This window comes from Coturnix japonica, chromosome 15 (genome assembly GCF_054131305.1).
Source record: "Coturnix japonica strain WE chromosome 15, WE-NBRP24, whole genome shotgun sequence".
In the NCBI taxonomy this organism is placed as follows: domain Eukaryota; kingdom Metazoa; phylum Chordata; class Aves; order Galliformes; family Phasianidae; genus Coturnix; species Coturnix japonica.
Genome location: NC_140677.1, coordinates 9,521,827 through 9,527,899, shown reverse-complemented (window position 1 = coordinate 9,527,899; position 6,073 = coordinate 9,521,827). Strand labels below are relative to the sequence as shown.

At 45.5% G+C, this 6,073-nt stretch overlaps 1 long non-coding RNA gene across 1 annotated transcript; it reads right to left on the bottom strand.

Annotated features, from left to right (window-relative positions):
• Positions 1 to 353: 353 nt before the first annotated feature.
• LOC146758358 (uncharacterized) lies at positions 354 to 4,554 on the bottom strand. Its single transcript, XR_014934621.1, has 3 exons — positions 3,763 to 4,554; positions 2,821 to 3,011; positions 354 to 502 (listed from the first exon to the last, which is right to left on the bottom strand). It is a non-coding gene; the product is annotated as an uncharacterized LOC146758358 (long non-coding RNA).
• Between the last annotated feature and the right edge of the window lie 1,519 nt (positions 4,555 to 6,073).

Sequence of the window (6,073 nt, the reverse complement as noted above, 5' to 3'; positions counted from 1 at the left end):
ATGTAATTTAAAATTGGAAAGAGAGGTGAGATACTGGAGAGTATAAGTATTCCCATCTGTCGCTGAAGCTAATAGGAGCTTTCTCTGAGTACAGCCCAGAAAGTCAGGTGCATTTGCTTTCCCTGCCACTGGACCTTTCACCAAAGTACTGCTTTTGAAGCATTTGGCTCCACAGCAGGATTTCCCTCTCTGGTTTCCATGAGATTAATTGTTTCAAAAGCTGGAGTGGGCGGAAAGTCTTTTTGGCTGAGTCTGCATAGAAATATCACCGCTTTTCTTTGTAGGAAAAACCGATGCTTTTAGCGCTGTGTTTCTGTATGGTCTAATATTTCACTCGGCTATTACACATTCTTTCTTTATTCAGCCATTATTTAACACATTAATGAGGCACATGAAGTGGTTTAATGCAGCTATTCATTGATTCCTGTTCCTTGATAATCTCAGATGTCAACGTGCAGCCGCAGAACTGGCTTCTTTGGACTCAGGGCAGATATTGGGGATACTGTAACCAAAACAAAGAGATTTTGCTTTGTGTCATTCATTGTCATTTCTAGTCTTGGTCACAAAGAGGATTTAGGATTAGGCTTCTCACTAATGTGCACTTGTCCTGATGGATTGCAGAATACGTTTTAGAGACTTCAGCTGAAAATGATTTTCTTTTCTTGGCTACTGCACGCTCCAATTAAGCTTTCATTGGAAAATACGAAACAGAAAAGTCTCTCCTATAGCTATAGCTGTAGCAACCACACTGCTGTAAATTTCTGGGTAGTCAATCAGAGGCTCACGAGACCCGTGGAGCCATGCCCACTTTGTCAAGCTTTGGAAATCATGAGAGGAGGTCTTGGAAAGTCAGGTCTTGCCTTGACTGCATGGTTGGCTGGCTTAGCACCATGAACCTCCCTTGGGCTCCACAGGAGTAGTTTGGCTGGCAGCAGACCAACTGTCAGGGGAAATAAAGCTGAGAGGGCAGTAAAACCATATATACTGCACTGCAGTGCGGATGAGGATTAACTGGCAGAATAACTCCACTTTATTACATTTTTTCCCCCGTTCCTAATCTTTTCTTTGCATGGAGCAAGAGTGTATATTCTCAGCCAACCATACTTCTAGATAATATATAATCGTGGTTCCCTCTCAGTGCAGATTTTACTGCTCAGTTACAGCTGCTTTGAAGGGCAGCAAGAAGCTTTTCCACATCAGCAGTGGGCATCTGTAGAAAGAAAGCAACATGAGGCTGGTGCTTCCAGCTTGGAGGCTGTGAGGATGGGGGTGGATTTACCTTCCTGTCTCATATGTGAGAAAAGCCTCTATGGGAGCAGAGGACTGCTGCACTGAGCTGCTGGGGGGGAGGACATAACTGAGAGGTTAAGTGAAACACTGTGATCAAGTTCCTCCACTCTATTAGCTCCAGGATGCTAATTTGTACTGCATCCAGCTGGTGAGGAAAAAAAATCATGTCTCCATTGAAAGAGATAATCTTGTTTTGTTTAAATCCATTTCTTAAGTTTGCAAACCAATTTCACTTCCAGACTGCCCAGTTCGCCGAGCCAAACCTCTTCACAGTAGCGTATTCAGTTTCTGCTGTAACCTGCTACTGCTGCTTTTAGCCGCAGCTTTAACCACAGAAATCACAGCAGCAAAAAAATAAATAAGTAAATAAAAATCCCCACTGTTTGCTTATTTTTTTTCCTTCATTGACACTGGTTGCACTGTTAGCTGGGAGGAAGGCCTGGGGAAGGCATTTGACTGTGCTTGCTTCCTTAGCTAAGAAAGGCACTTGAATCTCTGTGGTTTTGCTGAAATCACAGTGCTGCTGAGAACATCTGTAGAAAAGAATCAGCTTTTTCTCTCTCTCCCCCTCAATGACAGCAAACTTCTGAGGTCAGTCTTGAGGAGGCTTCTGTGGATTATTTTAGCTATACTGAAAAGCGTAGAGCTCATTGCAGCCAGCTGGAAACGCAGCAATATTTCACAAGCACAGCCATTCAGTGCTATAAGATGTAGGCTCGGTGGCAGCCAGACCATTCTTTGGCATTTTCAGCCATCCTTGGGCTGTTTCCTCTGAATTAACTGTGGTAGTAATAAGAACCGTGGCCCAAAGCCAGTGCCCCATCCTCTCCTATCTACAACAGGCTGCGCAAACACTGGACCAAAGTCCTTGTCAGAGAAATCTCTTTTGAAGGGGGACGAACTGTGCAATGGCTCAGAGACATGGAATGTGCTTTCTCTACTCCATAATTGCAACTAACCTCATTTGGTAATGCTCCAGGACTAAACTTCTTGCACAAGGCACCTCTGGATGGAGTGTCTGGAGGAGGCAGACACCTCCTCGAGGTTCCTCCTAGACACTCTGGGTAGTTGGCTGTCTGATTTTAGCAGTGCTAGGGTTTACTAATGCAGGCATAATTCAATTAGGGCATCCAGAGGATTGGAGAAAAGCCTTTATTATTTTTAGTGTAAATAAAAATAGTATCTCAGGCTTCTGAGAATAGTGAAAACACAAAGAGCCATGGAAGATGGCTGGATGGAGAACATACATATGATTTTTCAACCAGGGTTTTCATAAAATTGAAGCTGTGTAATTTGGATTTGGCCAGCCCTGTCATGCCCAGGTGTGGGCAATTAGTCCTCTGTGCTTAAAACTGCAGGAATGGCTGTGAGTTTGACTTTGTGGCAGTACATGCAGGGTATGGCCTCTCAAACAGTACTTAGATTATGATTATTTTAATCATACCCCCCTCTGTAAACAAGAAACTCTATTTTTTTTCATGAAGGGATGTTTCAGTGGCACTCAGGGGATTTAACGACCTAAAGACTCACCTAAGTGTGTACTTAAATGACACAGGCTTCGCTGGAAGCACTGCTCCATCCTGTTACATCCTTTCATTCTCCTTTTCTTCCAGGGCCGTTATGCTGTGTTGTAGGGCAATGTCAGTGTTTCTGATGGTCTGATCACTGTCAGGGCTATAAGTGGTGATAAGGGCTTCCACAAGGCACAGGTTCAGCAGCCCCTGGAATGAGACAGGCAGCACACTATTGCACATTACCACATACTAAAACACACAGCATTGTGTGACTGAGAGGATGGCTCAGTCTACAGTTCTCAGGCATAAAATAAGCCCCCCCCCCCTGCCATCCCAGAGGGCAGCAAGTGATGTCTGCAGGTCAGTGAAAAGCCCTGCCCAATCTTCCTTGGTATGAGAAAGACAAGGACATGCAGCACTTTCATCCCTGCCTATCACACGAGGTTTTAAAGAGCAAGATAACTTTCTCAGCATGCTCATTCTATGATTGAGGAGACTTTTACAGCACTGCTGCGCCACTGTGCTTTTATAGCATTGCACTGATGGCATTTTATGTCAGGGTCAGACTGTCTTTGGCCTGTGTGGTGGTGGTGTTTTTTCTTTTTAATTCCCTTTGTATCTGGAGCCATTTCAATGGATGTGAGCACAACAGCAGCTGAAAAACAGGACTTTTCACTGCAATTTCTGAGCAGCCTTTGCTACTTGCTCTCCTAAGGCACTGGGCTTGTCAGGTGGATTTCAACAGTGGCATGAACTGAATCTTCTAGCTTCCAAACATCAGAAGGACGTGGGACACCGGGTATTGATCAGCTATCCCAGCAAGGGCTGGGGGCAGAGTGCTCCCTTTGGTTATCCATTGGTTTGTTCACTGATATCTGCTGTCTTCTCACGCATTGGGATGTGTTGTTAGAAATGAGCACTTTCTCCTTTGCTCAATATGATACACAAACAGAAAAACCTGATGGAGCTGTAGGTGTCCCTGTTCACAGCAGGGAAGTTGGATTAAATGGCCCATAAAGGTCCCTTCTGACTCAAACAATTCTATCATTCCATGATTCCATGTGAGTGTTCCAAATGGGAAAGGTGGACCAGCTGAGAGGACCACGATGTGAATGCACTGCTGGGCAGGCTGAGAGCAGCTGCTATGGCCCATGTACAGGAATACCATCAGCAGGCTCCCACCTCAGCCAGGAACAACGCATCAGCATCCCCTTCTCTTTGCATAACCCCACATGTAGTAGCTGCTCTGGGGATGGCAGATGGAGCTGAGGGGCAGCAGCTGGTGCTTTGGGCAGCAGCAAGAGAGGCTGAGGCTTTCTGCTGGAAATGTGCAAGCAGCAGCAATGCAAGGAGTAGAAGCTGACTGCGGGAGTCTTGTGCTGCTGGTGGGAGGCTTGACAGATTTGTTGCTCTTGCTGTTGGAAGTAGCTGCAGTTCCCAGTGTGCTAAGATCAAGGGCAATTGGTTTTCTACCGTGTACCTGTAAATCCCATCCCTTCTGCCTGCGAGCCTCTAAATCAGACAGCAGAGAACAAGCTCCCAGCTGGTTACAGTGTATAAACTAATGAAATATAAATGACTGGTACAAAAGGCAAGCAGGGGCCTCAGTTGCTGCCATTGAATCAAATGGTTGGTGGGAGTTTCCTTCATACCAGTGGTATTTCTAGCAGCAAGTGTTCCAGGCAGAGAGCAGTCTTCAGGGCCTGCAATTTGGTCTGCTCCTATCACCGCTGGTGCTTTTGAAAGAAAACATTTGCTGCTTTTATTTATTAAGTTGTGGCAGTAAGAAAGTGACATGAATGATTTCTGGATGTCTCCTTTGACAGAGGCCAGCGTTTTGGGATGAGAGAAGAGCGGCCAGTTTTTAATGTCCTTGTCTCCAGGGAGATTTCCCATGAGACAAACACCAAAGGATCTCTGGGAAGCGATTAGTGTTTTGCTCAGGAACAGAAAGGTCAGCGAGCTGTGGAATTAGCAAGGTTACAATATTAACTACTCAGGCCAACGTACTAATCCTTACTATCCTTCTTCTGACAAGGTGTGTATGCACCTGCTGAACTTCAGGCAGCGTATGCTGCCATACCCACAAACTCAGTGGGATTCCCCAGGCTGTGCAGTGCGTTTGGGATGGGTTGCACACTCCCTGCCACAGCCCCCAAAGATCGATGAGGTTTCTCAAAGCATCAGCATTATTTGGTAAGAACAAGTGGCAAAACCTGCCCATAGATTTTAAAGGTTCACCAATCCTCTTATTTTATTATATGTACTTTTAACTCCCCAGGTACCTTTCCAAAGGTATTTAATCTAAATTCTCCCTTTTATCCAAACTATTTCTGCTGTATTCTATGATTGCATATATTGAGCCTGCAAACAGTTACTGCAGCTCTTAATGATGAAAAGAAGTCCACCCAATGATTCCCTGGTGCTCTGAGCTACAGCTGTTGTAAACTGGTACCAAGTGGGCTTAAACACTCATGTCTTTTCAATTTGAAAGCCCATGCTCTGCTGATGTAAAAGGCTACAGGAGATGGTGGAATAATCAGTGCTCTGCTTGAGAAAGCCAGTATTTCAGCTGGCTGATATGAGCAAATCTGGCCTTTCCTGGTTAATAAATGTAACAGAGCTGAACTCCCTTGCTTGATCAAAGGCAAAATAGTAGAGGGTCCCCATTATGACACAGATAAGGTGGTAGGAAGACCACCCCACCATTGTGGGGGTCTGCAGAGCCAGAAGGGATGGGTGCCTCTCTCTGGGAAACTTTCAGAACAAGCTGTATACACATCTGTTCAAGCAGAGGATGAGCTGAGGCTTTGCAAGGTCCTCCTCAGCTGATATTGCACTGATGCTGTAAAACTGAAACTGAAGGGCTGAGTTGCACATTGGTGCTCATAGAAGTCCTGGATGCAATGTGATGACACAGCACTTAGAAAATGGAGAGGAAATGACCTGCGGCCATCTGTGTCAGTACTCAGAAGCTGGTCTCAGGAGAAAGCCTGTAATGAATCAGAGCTATTCCCTACAGACCTGCTCATACCCTGGCTGTTATAGTTAGGTTTGGGGGCTCTGGCAATATGCACTGGAGCCCAGCAACCAGCAGATGGAGGTCTCAGCAGCAGGAGGCCAAGGTAAACTGTTTCTGTGGCATTAAACAGCTGAGCACAAAAGCAAGATATGCCCTAGAAGGGCTCCTTTTCCTAGTAGCCAAAAAACCAGGAGGTGGGGAGGAACTCAGCAGATTCCTCAGTTTTCCAGCTGAAACTCATTGCTGT